Here is a 17,494-nt window from a genome sequence, read left to right on the forward strand (position 1 = left end):
ATTTTTCTTTGTGGACGTCCCTATTGTCTCCTGCCAGGCTCAAGGACACAGTCAAACCTCCAATCTCCCCTTCTGTGCTTTTTCCCAAAAAAATTGTCCTTCAACCAAATGCTTGATGTTGATACATTTTTAACCTGTACCTTTGGTGACCTCCAAGGTTATCATCAACCAATAGTGTGAAGTTGCCAGACAACAGAGATATAAATTCCACCTAGGATTCTATTCTATTGACAAACCATCCTTACCACTTACTGCAATAGACAGGTCTTCTTATAGATTTTGTGTATAAACTAATTTGTTTTTTTTATGTGTGTGTTATGTACTTTGTAAAGTTGTTACAGCTGTCTTAGCCTGCACTCGGTGTACAGCAATATACAAAAAAAAAATCTAATTGAAATTTGCCTGTTTTGTACCTTTGTGGATACCTGCTTCTATGCTAGGTGTAATAAAGAGTCTACAGACAGACTTTGGAGAGATCATGATTCTTCTCATCTTTTTCACTTAGTTAATTCACACCCTTTTCACTAGTTTGTGTAATAAGTGCCTGTCTGCCCAGACATTCAAGGCCCAATTCCCACTTTTCCTTTTGAAACACACAGTAAACTTTAAACTCCTCACCTCACAATCTATTTCTTTTAACCTCTGATCCAATCACAGTACTATTCCTACTTCCTGAGTATTTAATGGGTTCAGAGATCAACAATTTTCCACTTTGTAACTTAGTCCACTACCAAGGTATACACAGTTCTGTCCCCACACTAATCCCAGAAAACCCAGCTTAGTCAGGTCACCAAGCCCATCACCTCAGGGATCAGGTCAAACAGGACCCCCCTAAAACATTTAAAGTGGCTCATGACTGACTCTCTCTGTCTCCTTCTCAGGCAGTTATTCCTAACTTAATAGCTTTGTACAGTTGCAAGATTGACTTTCCTACTAACCTGCTTTCTTCTTATTTTTCTGAATAGTCTTCTCAGAAGTGCTTTGAAAGAAATTTTAGTTTGGTGCCATTTACTTGCAGTGGTGATTTACTGTATCCACTACACAGTTACATTAAACTTACTATAAAAAAATCCAAGGGACATTCAAAAAGTTTCCATATTTTTTTTAACTCTATTTATTAAGAATTTCAAAAACAAATTACATCACTTTTCTACATAGTCACCTTCGTTTGCAATATAATTTTCCCAGCATCGTACCAACTTTTTTAATGCCTAATTACTACTCTTCCCGCCTTCAGCGTTTCCAACGAAAATATAAAAGTGCAGAAACTTTTTGAATGTCCCTCTTATTTATGGAATTTTAATATATATATTGTTCATTCAATGTAAGAGAGTGTCTGGTGCAGTAACAATTAAAATGGGGCTATGTGCAGATCTTGGGTAGCACAGTGGTTAGTGCTGGTTCCACATATCTTTAGAGACCTGAATTAGAATCCTCGCTTATATGCTGCTTGTGTGGAGTTTTCCTGTGTTTTTGTGGGCCTTTCTCTAGCTGTCCTGGTTTTCCTGTCATATCCCAAACACACATGGGCCAGATAAATTAATAGCATTTAACAATCCCATTGATGTGGCCATTAGTGTATACGTTGGTCTGCTCTTCAATGAACTGTTGTCCCATCCAAAGTAAAAAATTGGTTCAGAAAATGGATTGAATTATATATATTACACACCCACATAGAGACTCACTATATGTACATATTTGTGAGTTGGAGGTAGCAGTACAAATTGTGAGTGGAAAAAATGTATTATAAGAAGAAAATAAAAAAGGCTTCCACTGAGACATACTTATTGCCGAGACAGGGTAGGGTCAAGACAAAATGACTGAGTACCTAAACAAGAATTAGTTGCCAAATAATCAAAGAAAACTCTCAAAACCACTCACAAAACTATGACAAATCCAGAAACGTGGAAAATGGCTGATGTTGACATTTATACTGTCATTATCTCCCATGTCACATGGTAGCAATTTGCATAGTAAACATAAAGCAAAATGATGGTGCATACTGACAAGAAAACTAATTACAAAAATGATTCCATGTACATATAAACCCCGAAAAAGAAGTAAAACATCACAGAAATATGTGGAATATTTTTTAAAATGTTCAGGTTCATGACAGAGGAAAGAATTGCAGCAGAAGTTTCTTGAGTGGCAAAACTGTGTAGAAAAGAGGGGACTCAAGATAAATGCAGAGAAAACAAGTGTCTCTGGAAGATTGGAGGAATTGTGATGAAATTAGGAAGTGTGTGGGTGTGTAATGTACCACTAAAAAGTACAGAGAGTGAAGGTTAAGGTGACTTGGCCATGTGTCAAAAATGGATGACAATGTTGGAATAAAGAGGGCATTTATTTAAAAATGGAAGACAAAAAAAGAGGGAGATTGGCCAAAGTTGCAATTGTGGACAGTTATCAGAAATGATCTAGCAGAAACAAGCTTAACAAAGAATATTGCAAGAAACATAACTCTGCTATTAATAGAAAGTGGACAGATAGTGATGATGATGATGTATTAACAATAAAACGTGATCCTAGGTTGAACCATCACAATTTTAACCATGAACATTTTATTGCAGTTTGTAGAATTCTCATTTATTAGTTGTGCATCCATTTCAAAAAGACAAGTAATCTGTGTCTGTCTGGTTGCTAGGGTTAGGAAGAAAAAAATGAAAATTAGCAAAACACATAGAAGAAATTAAAAAATTAAAAATGATGATTAAATATAACAAGTAAGGGTCTAAAAATAAGAAAATTGGTCTTATTGACATATTCTGTTGTCTGAATTTATACACTCTTAACAGCAGTGTAGTAGCAACTTTCTTGCACGCACTTTGGCCACTTTAAACAAGGATTATAGCTGTAATGCTGTTGACTGATAACTTCACATATTGGACATAGATGAGCGAAAATAATGACAAATCAACACGCAAGTTGGAAAACCAAAGCTCTGACACGACTAGGTTAGAATTGCTGAGCCACCTCAATGCAGTATGACCACCACCCCATTTTCTCAGCAAAACACATTGACTATACGAGTGCTCAGTTCAATGAGCAATGCCAGGAAGAAGCAGTGAAAATGTGTGGCTCTATTCATAGAGGAAAAAGCCACTGCGAGTGAAAGGGATCAGATGAGTATTATTGTACCAGACCAAATGGGCAACCTATATATCAAATAAAAACATGAGGTCTATGTTGATTGCTTAGATTTAAACCCATCTTAGACAGGTAGCACAGCTAGTTTTTCCATATTTAGCTAATGCCTTTATTGAATGCAGCTTGCAGGCTCAGAACACATTACCAATACATTTATACATTTTTGTAATTGAAGCACATGCAGATTTTGATGAAGGAAGTGGTTTAATGTACATTGTCTTAGCCACCACAACATACTTCCTAATATTTTACTAAAGCATCATAATTTCTGTTTATGTGTGGGATTTAAACCTTTTGCAACCATCAGTAACATATTATGTGCTGCATTGGTCAAAATAGTGCATGATACTGGGCATGCCTCAGTCTTCATATTTGGAAGGGCAGAGCTGAACTACATGGAATAATTTAACACCTGAGCAGGGTAGTAGATAGAGTTTGGTTCCCGTTGAAAATTATTTAACAAATTGTGTGTGGCTTTATGCTAATTTCTCATGAGAATGATACTCAATTGAAGAAATATGTACTCCATTCAACCTTTGCCAAGAAAGGTGGGTGAGCCTTGAAGAATAATTTTGCTTTCAGGGATGAGAGCTGCATAATCAATCACTCTGTAGCATCAATTTTATGGGAATTATTATAAGGGAATTTGAACTTGTAAAATGAAGCCTGTACCTATCAGATGAAAATTTTTCAGACTATACAGTTTAAAATATATGTACAGCTATATTTTCAAAATATGCTTTATTTGACTGATTTTATGCTAAAACACGCATTAACTGTATCAAATGTGCCTTTTCTCCCATGCATTAACAAATTTCAAAACTTTATTAAGATGCTATGTAAGAGCATTTTGATGTGATAAACAATGAAACAACAATAATATTCTATATTAATAAACTTGATTAATCGCACAAATGGTAAAATAATTGAAGCTGGAATACTGTACTTGAATCTATATACTTATGCAGGAATTAAATTTCAGGTTTTGTTCTGGAGTTTAGCAACCTCATGAAAAAAACAACTGAGGGGATTTTGTAGTCTTTGAGGGATTCAGTGTGACTTTTCAAAAATAATAAAGCGTAATGTCAACTGAAAGAAACACACTTCACAGATAATAACATTTGAAATTTTAATAAATATGTATTACATTATGATCAGTTGTATTCATTAAGAATTCCTAATCCACATCATTAAACTATTCCTTGAACAGTTTTCCCAAAGCACACATTCTTGTTGCACTGAAAATAATTTAAAGCCTCCATGAACAAACCTATGCCACCTGCTTTCTCCTTATTACTGCACATCTGCTTTTATTTATAAATGCCTGTTATTTTCAGTTTTAAACTTCTTCTTCATTTCTCTCTCCCTTTAAAGCTACTATTAAAGCCATCATAAAAACAGCAAGATATGTGCTTTTAAACTCTTGTCTTATTTTAAGAATCGTAAGATGGGCAATGCTCGTCTTTAAAAGCATGATTTGTGTTTGCTAATTATTACAGTGTAAAGTAATCCATTTTTGACAACCCTATAAACTGATCATCCTTCCTGTGATAGGCATCAGCTAAATCTTGTGACATATTATTATTTGAGCCACTTTGTAGTTTCCGGCCAAATGCAATCCTGCCATCACCACATCTACTCCCCCTCATACTCTCACACTCTTGCAGGGTGACTACCCCTTACACACAGCTAATTCCCATTTTCTACAAATTGACTTCCTGTCAAGTAGAAGTGCACGCTGTTTTGGCCGAAATGGTGCTTTGTAAATGTTAGACAGACTGTGACTTAAAGCATAAACTACACTGCTAATAATTTTGTTTAGGTGTTATTGTGCCATTTTAGTGAAACAAATGTATTAAAATGCATTCATAATTTATCTGTAGGATTTTCAGTTGTTCCAAAGCTATTGAGAAAAATATATAATAAAATATGTGATTACCATAATCCTTCTCAAATTTAATAATTTATTATTTGATCTGGTAATTGCTTGGACTGAGTCCTGCACTGAACGTCAAGTCCTGCCTTATAATTTAATTTTACAATGCAGATACCAATCTTTTTTTCTCATAGTAAAGTGTTTTAAATTCAATTCATATAATAAATTTTTGATGCAAAATGAGAAATTATATTCAAAATGATCTTTGGCTGGGAAGACCATCCTGTCCATATTGATTGAGTTGCTAACAGTTACGTTGTGCCTTTATCTCTGCCAGCTGGTACTTAAACAAGTAGAGATTATCCTTTGAGGAGGCACCTTTTCATATCTGAGGAGTTACTTTGTGTCAGCTACTGTTCATTTTGAAACTATTTTCCCTTATTTTCCATTAATGCCCTTCATGTTTTTGGATAGAGTTGTTATTTTACAATATGAAAGTATGCTGGACTTAGGGAGAATCTTACACAAAGGGTCTATTAATACAACTGTTAGTGAAAGGAAAAATAATATAAAGTGTAAGAAAGAGCACGGTTGCGCGGTGGGTAGCCCTGCTGCCTCGCAGTTAGGAGACCTGGGTTCGCTTCCTGGGTCCTCCCTGCGTGGAGTTTGCATGTTCTCCCCATGTCTGCGTGGGTTTCCTCCGGGTACTCCGGTTTTCTCCCACAGTCCAAAGACAAGCAGGTTAGGTGCATTGCCGATTCTAAATTGTCCCAGTGTGTGCTTGGTGTGTGTGTGTGTGTGTGTGTGTGTGTGTGTGTGTGTGTGTGTGTGTGTGTGTGTGTGTTTATGCACCCTGCAGCAGACCCCCGTGACCCTGTAGTTAGGATATAGCAGGTTGGATAATGGATGGATGGATGGGTGTAAGGAAGAATCATGTACTTGATACTTTCGATATAAACATTCTACAGAACAAAACGACTTATCATATGGATTCATGTTAATAGCATATATTAGTTGCTTTGACTTGCTTTTTATTTTCTCAAGGATTAATGAAAATTGAATTCATTTACTTGAGTTTATATGTCCTTAACCTGTTTTATTCATCATACAACAGATTCATGAATACAGAACTCTTGAATTTTGTAAATACTTGTTTTCAATAAACTAGTGTTGAAGCAATCTTAACATAATAAACTGTTTCTATTTGTTTTTTACATAACCTTGTTTAATGCATTCAGGATATGCATATGGCAGAGGAAATATTTGCTATAATCATAGTTTTTATTAAAATAAATATACTGAAAGAGGCAAAGTTTCATCATTTATAGCTCTCTGTTTGGATTTGTAACTGTTGTTTTTTACTTTAGACAATATAGATAAATTTCATGTAATTGTGTGTCTACTAAGAGTGGGTACCCATTCATTAGCTTGTTACATAGAAATATGTATCAATCAAGGGAAAAAAACAACAGAGAACAAAATGAAATAAAGATAAGTTTATTTTACAACATAAAGCCTCAAGAAGCTGTCAGAAATCCAAAAACTGAAATGCTGTTCTTATAAAATGCAGGTGATGCATCAGTGTTTCTGTAAAAGAAAAATGGGGAAAGTTAATTGCTTATCAGATTAATGCTTAAATTTTGAGCTCTTGTTGACCTTCTAATGTCCTCGTTTCTAATCCAGTCCATCCTTGTCAAACCCAATGCAAATCTTAGCATTTTTAACTCTGACACCTCCTGCTCTGTCTCCTGCTTCCTGGTCAGTGCCAACGTCTCCAACCCATATAACATAGCTGGTCTCACTACCGTCCTGTTGACCTTCCCTTTCACTCTTGCTGATATCCGTCTGTCACAAATTACTCCTGACATTCTTCTCCACCCATTCCACCCTGCCTGCCCTCTCTTTTTCACCTCTCTTCCACAATCCCCATTACTCTGTCTGTAAGTATTTAAACTCATCCACCTTCACCAACTACTCCCTGCACCTTCACCATTCCACTGACCTCCTTCTTATTTACACAAATGTATTCTGTCTTACTCCTACTGACCTTCATTCCTCTTCTCTCTAGAGCATATCTCTACCTCTCCAGGGTCTCTTCATCCTGCTCCCTACTCTCACTAGAGATCACAATGTCTTCAGCAAACATCATAGTCCACAGGGACTCCTGTCTAATCTCATCTGTCAACCTGTCCATCACCATTGCAAATAAGAAAGGGCTCAGAGCCGATCCTTGATGTAATCCCACCTCCATTTCAAATGCATCCGTCATTCCTACCGCAGACCTCACCACTGTCACACTTCCCAAATACATATCCCATTCAACTCTTACATCTCTGTCACTCCCGACTTCCTCATACAATACCACAACTCCTCTTGAGGTACCCTGTCATATGTTTTCTCTCAGTCCACAAAGACACAATGTAACTCCTTCTGGCCTTCTCTATACTTATCTATTAACACCCTCAAAGCAAACATCGCATCTGTGGTGCTCTTTCCTGGCATGAAACCATACTGCTGCTCACTAATCATCACCTCCCTTCTTAACCTAGCTTCTACTTCTCTTTCCCATAACTTCATGCTGTGGCTCAACAATTTTATCCCCCTGTAGTTAGTACAGCTCTGCACATATCCTTTATTCTTAAAAATTGGCACCAGTACACTTCTTCTCCACTCCTCAGGCGTCCTCTTGTTTTACAAGATTCCATTAAACAATCTGGTTAAAAATTCCACTGCCATCTCTCCTAAACACCTCCATGCTTCCACAGGTATGTCATCTGGACCAGTGGACTTTCCATTCTTCATCCTCTTCATAGCTCTTCTTACTTCCTCCTTGCTAATCCATTGCACTTCCTGATTCAATATCGCCACATCATCTAACCTTCTCTCTCTCTCATTCTCTTCATTCATCAGGCTCTCAAAGTACTCTTTCTATCTGCTCAACACACCCTCCTCACTTGTGAGTATGTTTCCATCTTTATCCTTTATGACCCTAACCTGCTGCACATCTTTCCCAGCTCGGTCCCACGTCTAGCCAATTGGTACAGGTCCTTCTTTCCCTCCTTAGCGTCCAATATCTCATACAATTTATCATACACCTTTTCTTTAGCCTTTGCCACCTCTTTCTTCACCTTGCACCTTATCAGCTTGTACTCTTGTCTACTTTTTTCTGACTATCCCACTTCTTCTTCGACAACTTCTCCCTCTGTATATTCTCCTGTTCTTCACCATTCCACTACAAGGTTTCCTTTGCCTCCATCCTCTGTTCAGATGTCATGCCAAGCACCCTTCTTGCTGTCACCCTTATTACATCTGCTGTAGTTACCTCCTCCCTGAACTCAACCTTGCAGTCTTTCTTTTTCAATTTCCACCATTTGATGCTTGGCTCTGCCCTCACTCCCTCCTTTTCTTGATCTCCAACGTCATCCTAAAGACCACCATAATATGCTGCCTAACTACACTTTCCCCTGCTACCACTTTGTAGTCTCCAATCTCTTTCAGATTGACCCTCTTGAATAGGATATAATTTACCTGTGTGCATCTTCCTCCACTCTTGTACATCACCCTATGTTCCTCCTTCTTCTTAAACTACGTATTCACCACTGCCATGTCCACCCTTTTCACAAAACCCATTATCATCTGACCTTGTTCATTCCTCTCCTTGACGCCATACCTACTCATCACCTCCTCATCCCCTCTGTTCCCTTCACCAACATGTCCATTGAAATCCACTCCAATCACCACTCTCTGTCCTTTGGGTACACTGTCCATCACTTCATCTAACTCACTCCAGAAATCTTCTTTCTCATCCATCACACACCCAACTTGTGGGGCATATGCACTAACAACGTTCAGTTTCCAGCTTCATAATTATCACTCTGTCTGACACTCTTTTCACCTCCAAAACACTCTTGACAGACTGTTCCTTCAGAATAACCCCTACACCATTTCTCCTCCCATCCACACCATGATAGAACAATTTGAATCCACCTGGCCTTACTCCCCTTCCATTTAGTCTCTTGCACGCACAATATATCAACCTTCCTTCTTTACATCACATCAGCTAACTCTCTCCCATTACCAGTCATACTGCTGACATTCAAAGTTCCTACCCTCAGTTCCACTATGTTTACCTTCCTCCTCTCTACCTGCCTCCAGACACGTCTCCCCCCTCTTCTTCTCCTTCTTTGGCCAACAGTATCCCAATTTCCACCAGCTCCCTTTTGGTTAACAGTACTTGTGGCGGCCATTGTTAACCCGGCCTCGACTGATCTGGTATATCCGCATATTAATCTGGCAAAATTTTATACCGGATACCCTTCCTGACGTAGCCCTCCCCATTTATAAGAGCACACTGGTTTGTGTATCTCCTGTGGCTGGGTTGTACTTGTATATTTATATTTGTAGCATAGAATTAATTTTCACATATTTTTGATTTGCACGTGCTTGCTGAAACAGCCCTTCTTAAAATATATATTTTCTTATTTTATAAAATACTCTAACTGGCGGGCGGCATGGTGGCGCGGTGGTAGCGCTGCTGCCTCGCAGTAAGGAGAACTGGGTTCGCTTCCTGTGTTCGTGGAGTTTGCATGTTCTCCCCATGTCTGCGTGGGTTTGCTCTGGGTGCTCTGGTTTCCTCCCACAGTCCAAAAACATGCAGGTTAGGTGCATTAGCGATTCCAAATTGTCCCGTGTGTGTGTGTGTGTGTGTGTGTGTGCCCTGCGGTGGGCTGGCGCCCTGCCCAGGGTTTGTTCCTGCATTGTGCCCTGTGTTGGCTGGGATTGGCTCCACATCCCCGTGACCCTGTGTTAGGATATAGCGGGTTGGATAATGACTGACTGACTGACTTTTACAGGCCCAGTACACTATATACTAGTAAAATGCAGTACAGTTAAAGATATTACAAAATTACAAGCAATACAAGAACACACACATACACACACACACACAAAACATAATGCAATACAATGCCTACAAAAATTTTTCACCTCTTGAAAGTTTTCAGATTCTATTGTTATTCAACACTAACTCATAGTGGATTTAATTTGGTTTTTTTTGCCACTGATCAACAAAAAAGGACTGTCCAACAAAAAAAAGAAATAAGCATAGAAATGTTGCACACAGCAGTTATTCTGTTTTCTTGGTAGTGCCAAAGGCCAAATGATATAATGTCACTGTTTTCCTCATTTATATATATAATATATATATATATATATATATATATATATATATATATATATATATATAGTGACAGATAGGGGGCACTGTCATCCCCTTTAACCCTCAGACACCACGTCAGACACCAGATAAAAGTCCAAAATATTATTTAATTCAATATTGACAGTGCACAAAGCACCCTCCACTCCACAATACTCAAATAAATAATCAATAATCCAACAATAACAACAATCCTCCACTCCCAGCAGCTCAGTCACCCTCCCAACTCGGCTCACTGCTGGGATCTCCCACAGTCCTTTTAAAGTCTTTAACCTGGAAGTGTTTCTGTCCCTCAGTCCATGTGACTTTATAACACTTTCGGGTCAGGTGAAAACTTCTTCTTTTCTTCAGCCCGGAAGTACATCATTCTTGCCGACCCCTCGACTGGGAAGTACTTCCGGGCTATAAGGAAAATACACATCCCTGGGCCTCCCTGCAACGTCCCCTGGCGGCCCCCACGTTATCCAACAGGGCTGTGATGAAAGACTCCAAGTTCCATGATGCCCTGCTGGAATTCGGGGCCCTCCATGTTGCAGGGTTGCTCCATCTGGCGGCTTGGCGGTGCTGGCTGGGATATACTGCTGGCAATCCCTCACTATATATATATATATAGTATATATATATATATATATATATATATATATATATATTTGCAGTTGGAGATCCACAAAGGGAGAAAAAACGAATCACGTATCATAAAATAGTTTTATTCCTGAGCTTTCAACCCCTATCAGGGGTCTTCATCAGAGGATAATGCTTAGACTTACAAGAATCAAAGGCAATATATAGCAACACATTCAGTATTGGGGGGGGGGGGATGGGGGGGTGGGTGGCAGTGACTAAGTCAGTATGATCAAGGGGGGGGGTGTATCGTTTAATTAAAGTGCATATGTCCTTCTTAAGTTGGCATATGCTGGGTTTATGTCCAAGTGTCTGTTGAAAGCGCCAGAGAGTTGGCCGAGTCTTGGCTATCAGATGAAAACGCCATCAACAGACACTTGGACATAAACCCAGCATATGCCAACTTCAGAAGGACATATGCACTTTAATTAAACGATACACCCCCCCACCCCCCTTGATCATACTGACTTAGTCACCATATATATATAGCACAGGGAGACTACACAGTATGTCTTTAATTCACTTTAACAAGTGAATATAATAGTTATTGTACTGCAGTGATCAGTGAGTGTTTCATCACCATTATTTTTATTTTGACACTGCAAAGCAATTAACAAATGATAAATATACTATACATGGAATATATTTCTGTAATTAGTAGGAAAGTGCAAAATTAATAGCAATAGATGTTAAAATGGTAAAACAATCTTACAAAACACAGGTGGTTGACAGTTGATAGGGTTCAGTGTAGCTGTAGATCCAGGAGGACATTACATATCTCTGCAGATTTTTAAATTATGATTTACTGTATTTTTCATGATAATTATATTCTGCAGATGCAGTTGTGTGTATCCTTTTTGGCTTGTATTTTTTGCTATTTTTTTTTAATTTCCAGTAAGAAGTTCATTTACCTGTGTGATTTAAATAATATTTTTAGATGATTTTTCAATACCAAAGTCTGCATGTTTTTCTTGGGTTTGGAAACTGCACGGTATTGTATATACATTACTATAGACAACTTAATATTTTGTTTAGAAAAGACATGTCTGATTTTATATAGACAGGTTACTATATTTTTTGTTGAAATATACCTTTTTAAGCTGGACATTTATTAATAATAATCTACTCATTGATTTTTTTTTTTCATTTTTTCTTCCAGTAAAAAGCTCCTGTTTGACATGACATTAGACCACCACAATTATTTAGCTTCCAGAAACATGTTTTTGTAAAAAATATTTTTTATTATTTCTATGATAACGTCTTCTCTTTTTGTTGCTGCACTTTTGTTAGCAATGATTTTGTTGCTGGTTACATGCAGTGGCATCATTTAGGGAGGCTTCGGGAGCTTAAACCTCTGATCTCAGGTGTCCAGACCCTCATCTTCAAGAGATCACCCCCACGCCATTCCACGATCTCAGGTATCCATCCCCTGATCTTCGAGAGCCTAGCCCCTCATCACGTTTTGTTCCAACATCTATGCATGACTCATGCAAAATGCCACACAGGGAACAACCCATCCCCTCTGCTATTCAATCCAACCTGTAAGACTAGTATCATAATCAGATGGGAGGCTAAACCCCTGATAATTGCTAAAGCTAGGGACATGCTTGGTCACGTGCCTTAATGGCGACGCTTTGTATGACCTCACATATGCTAATGATAGTTAAGATGGTGTTCTGGAAGCAACAATGGATAAGAAATTAAAAAATAAAGTTAATCAAGGCTAGTAAAATAAAGACTGGGTCTTTAAGTGGACAGACATTTTTTGCCTATGGTTTTTGCCTTTTGCTCCATGATTTTTGATACCATCTTTTCAACTTCCTGGTTTTGGCTCTCTGCCTGTCTTTTGATTTTTTCAGCCTTCATTTTCTGGTTCAGTCAATCTGTTGTCCTGAAGGATGAGCGAGTCATCTGTTCACAACATAATGTACATTCACAAAATCACTAACACACACACACACACACACACACACACGCACGCACCAACATACACACACACACACCCACAATATAGTATCTGTAATTCACCTAACATACTTGTCTTTGGAATAGCAATTATATAAAAAAACATTAATATTAAAAAATAGGTTTTAATTTCCTTATTATTTTAAGATACATTTCAGATTTCAATCAGAAGCATAACTGTTCACTGAAAATTGAGAAAAAATTACTAATTCTTGTCAGGAACACATATCTTTATTTGATGATTTGTTTATTTATTAATTCACAGCTTTGAATATCACAGTCATGTCTATCTAGTGACAGTGTGGGAGGTGTAATAAGCCACAGTCTTTGTATGATAACATGGCTACACACTATTATATGTGGTTGTTTTGCCCTGTTATAATTCATATAATGCAGCATTTTTCTATGCAATGTCAATTAGATAAAATATATAAAACATGAAAGTAGTAGTTATGCTAGTGAAAAGTGACTAAAAATAATACTTCTTATAAATTAGATGTACTGAATAGGGAAGAAGTACCAGTCCTTTTCTAGTACCTAGTGCAACTCCACTGACTTGATAAAGAAATTGTCATCAAAAGAGAAAGCATTGAGGGTAAGATGCAGTTCTGCCAGTCTGATGAGAGTGTTTGTGGGAGGATCCTGAACCAATTATCTATTGAAATACAGTATATAATGTATTTGTCAATTCATATCAATTATTATCTTGTGGCAGACTTGTGTCCAGGGCTAGTGCTTACCTTGCCGTTGGTATAGTCTCTGGTTTTCTGTGGCCTTGTGCTAGAATAAGCTAGTTTGGAAAATAAATGAATGAATAAATCAATATGATTTTTGCATACATGAATCCATGACTACGTGGAAAAGACATTATTAACTGTGTAAGAAATGTAACCCAATTAATACAATGGCTGTGTAGTCAAATAAGCTCTTCTCTAAGAGTTTAGCCAAATTTAAATTCTGGTAAGCAGATACTTCCCTTTTTGGAAGAGAATTTTTTTTTGTGTTTTTTTTTTAATTTTTTTTTTTTTACTGAATTTATATTTTGTTCATATGCTGAACTATGAACATACATTATGTCAAGATTAAAAGTCACATTGTCATGGAACCTTATATTTTGCTGTCTGGTCTGTGTTTATTTAATGTTTATTTTCTCATGCTCTTTCATTACATGAAGTTTATTACTTTGAAAACAGTCATTTAAATGACAGCTAGGGGATATGAGAATGTGTAGAACATCATGTATTCTAGTGTTGATTTTGGAACATTTTGTAATATGTATTAAAAATCAAATAATCTGTAGAGATTGTATTTCTGAAAACATAATATTAATCAGTGATTGAAGCACTGTGTCCCTGCTGTGTTTAATTTGTGAGTGCAGTCTCTTCCTCCTGCATGATAACTTCTGTCATTTTGTTGTGGTATTTAAGCAGCCTATGAATATAAAGATGGTAAGCATCAGGTAGTAGTGATAGTGGCAAAATACAGCCTAGAAGTAAGTTAAAACTAAACATTATTTGGAAAAAAAATGTTTGTTGATGTGAACATTACATTTACATTTCATAATTGAAACTATTACTCAATATGGCTGCCTTATATAATACAGTTTTCATTCATTTTTATTCCAGATAGATACAAAGAAAGTTAACTGTCATATTCTTTCCTTAGCATCTGACTTTCTAGCTTTCCTCATGATTTTAATGTTACAGATTCTTCCTCTGGAACAGTGTGGTTTTCGTCCTAGTCGCGGAACAGTGGCAGGGTCCTGGAGGGTGTATGGGAGTTTGCCCAACCAGTCTACATGTGTTTTGTGGACTTGGAAAAGGTGTTCGACTGTGTCCCTCGGGGAATCCTGTGGGGGGTGCTCCAGGAGTATGGTGTACTGGACATCCTGATAAGGGCTGTTTGGTTCCTGTACAACCGGTGTCAGAGCTTGGTCCACATTGCTGGCAGTAAGTCGAACCCGTTTCCGGTGAGAGTTGGACTCCGCCAGGGCTGCCCTTTGTCTCCAATTCTGTTCATAACTTTTATGGACAGAATTTCTAGGCGCAGCCAGGGCATTGAGGGGGTCCGGTTTGGTGGGCTCAGGATTGAGTCACTGCTTTTTGCAGATGATGTTGTCCTGTTTGCTTCATCAGGCCGTGATCTTCAGCTCTCACTGGATTGGTTCGCAGCCGAGCGTGATAGGAATCAGCACCTCCAAATTCGAGACCATGGTCCTCAGCCAGAAAAGGGTGGATTGCCCTCACAGGGTTGGGAGCGAGATTCTGCCCCAAGTGGAGGAGTTCAAGTATCTCGGGGTCTTGTTCACAAGTGAGGGACGAATGGAGCAGGAGATCGACAAGCAGATTGGTGCGGCGTCTGCAGTGATGTGGGCTCTGCATCAGTCTGTTGTGGTGAAAAAGGACCTGACCCTCACCTATGGTCATGAGCTGTGGGTAGTGACTGAAAGAACAAAATCGCGAATACAAGCGGCTGAAATGAGTTTCCTCCACAGGGTGTCTGGGCTTTCCCTTAACGATAGGGTGAGAAGCTTGGTCATCTGGGAGGAGCTCAGAGTAGAGCCACTGCTCCTCTGCATCGAAAGGACTCAGATGAGGTGGCTCAGGCATCTGATCAGGATGCCTCCTGGACGCCTCCCTGGTGAGGTGTTCCAGGCATGTCTAACCGGGAGGAGGCCCCAGGGAAGACCCAGGACACGCTGGAGGGACTATGTCTCGGGATTTCCCTGGAAGAGGAAGTAGAAGTGGCCAGGGAGAGGGAAGTCTGGGTATCTCTGCTCAAGCTGCTGCCCCTGCGACCCGATCTCGGATAAGCAGAAGAGGATGGATGGATGGATGGATAGATTCTTCTTCTATTCAATTGACTGTGCCTCTGTAATAGATGATGTGAGCAGAATGGAGCATGCTGTACACTTGTATTTTCACTCCATACTAGTCTGTAGTGCTCTTCCTTTTTTATTAATTTATTAAGCACTTTGAGCTACTTTTTGTATGAAAATGTGCTATATAAATAAATGTTGTTGTTGTTGTTATTTGTTGTATACCAAATTTGTTTGAAAGCAGGCATAAAGACTGTTTATTTATTCAAGGAAATTCATTCATTGCCTTAGCCTTCTTAATACTTTTTTAAGAGTTGCAGCAAACATTGGGCATAACCCAGTAAACAGTTATGCACTGGGCACCTGTCCACCGTAGGGCACTCTTATATATCCTTTCTTACTTATACTGGGTGTCACAATAACCAGACATAAGAGTCACGAAAAGGTTTGGGGCAGCCACCCATATAATTTGGTTTCCTGGCTGCAAAGTTGCGTTCAATAGATATAGCTCTGATGTGCACAAAACCGAGTCCAAAACAGAACTGAGGGAACAGGGAAAAGGTGGAGACTTTTAAAGGGGAAGACAGGAAGTGAAGTCAAAGGGGTCGGGCTCATGAAGGTCTTCTGTCATTGGTGCGAGCCCGGACGTGATATCACAGGGGCCGGAGCCGGCAAGGTCTCCTTCCATTGGCTCGGTCCCGGAAGTGACGTCAAGAGGACCAGGTGGAATCTCCCGTGAATGGTCTGCAGGCAAGGGAGTAAAAGAGTCAGTGCACTCTGCCACATCCCAGTATGTCTTGGAACTGCCCTTATTCAAGCCCTTTAGCTGCCTCCCATGTGCACGTGTGTGACATGGGTCATTTCAAAGTTGCCAGTTAATCTAATTCGTCTTTGGAGTGTGAGAAAAAAAAATTTAAAAGAAATGGATTACCCAGAGAAAAACCATGTGGACCTAGGAAAGTATGGAGATAGCACAAAGATTTTAACTAAGGATTCTGAGGCAGTAGTAATAACAATACTACATAGCCATGCTATCCTTTTAAATAAATTAATTGCTAACATTTAAATTTAAAAACAAAAAAAGTTTTCATTTTGTAAACCATATATAAACAAAATAAAAGTACAAACATCACAAATAATAATAATAATAACAATTAGTTACATTTATATAGTGCTTTACTTGCTACTTAAAGCACTTTACAAAGATAGAGAGGAACCACTTCAACCACCACCAATGTGTAGCACCCATATGGATGATGCGACGGCAAACATCATTGTGCCAGTACAATCACCACACATTAACTATTAGGTGGTGAAGGAGTGAGAGAGAAAGCCAGTTAGGGACAGAGTATGAGGCTGTGATGAGACTTCAGGATAAAATCTTCTCCTGTTGAAAGGTGCCCAGGGATCTTTAATGGCCACAGAGAGTCAGGACTTCGGTTTTACATCACATCCAAAAGAATGGTGCCATATTTACAGCACAGTGTCCCAATCACTGCAAAGGGGCATTGGGATCCACACACAGACCACATGGTAAGTGCCCCCTGCTAGCCTGACCAACACCTCTTCCAGCAGCAACCCAGACTTTTCCTAGATGGTCTCCCATCCAAGTACTGACTGGATCTGAACAAGCTTAGCTTCAGGTGGATGACCTGCTCTGAAGTGTAGGTGGTATGGCTGCTACCAATATATAACCAGAACAACAAATACTTGATTTGTAAATGTGTTGTGAGAATGCATGTATCACAGCAGTTTTGCTGGGAAGGGACTTGTACTTCATATGTACCTAAAGGTTTATGAAAATACAGTTATTGGTATGTGCCACATAACGTGTTGATTGTTCTCCTTAAAA

The 17,494-nt window shown here is 38.7% G+C and overlaps 1 protein-coding gene across 1 annotated transcript in view; it reads left to right on the forward strand.

Annotated features, from left to right (window-relative positions):
- znf385d (zinc finger protein 385D) overlaps window positions 1–17,494 on the forward strand; it is a 320,341-nt gene that overhangs the window by 77,152 nt on the left and 225,695 nt on the right. The window lies entirely within an intron of this gene.

The sequence above is a fragment of the Erpetoichthys calabaricus genome, chromosome 13 (assembly GCF_900747795.2).
Source record: "Erpetoichthys calabaricus chromosome 13, fErpCal1.3, whole genome shotgun sequence".
Classification (NCBI taxonomy): Eukaryota; Metazoa; Chordata; class Cladistia; order Polypteriformes; family Polypteridae; genus Erpetoichthys; species Erpetoichthys calabaricus.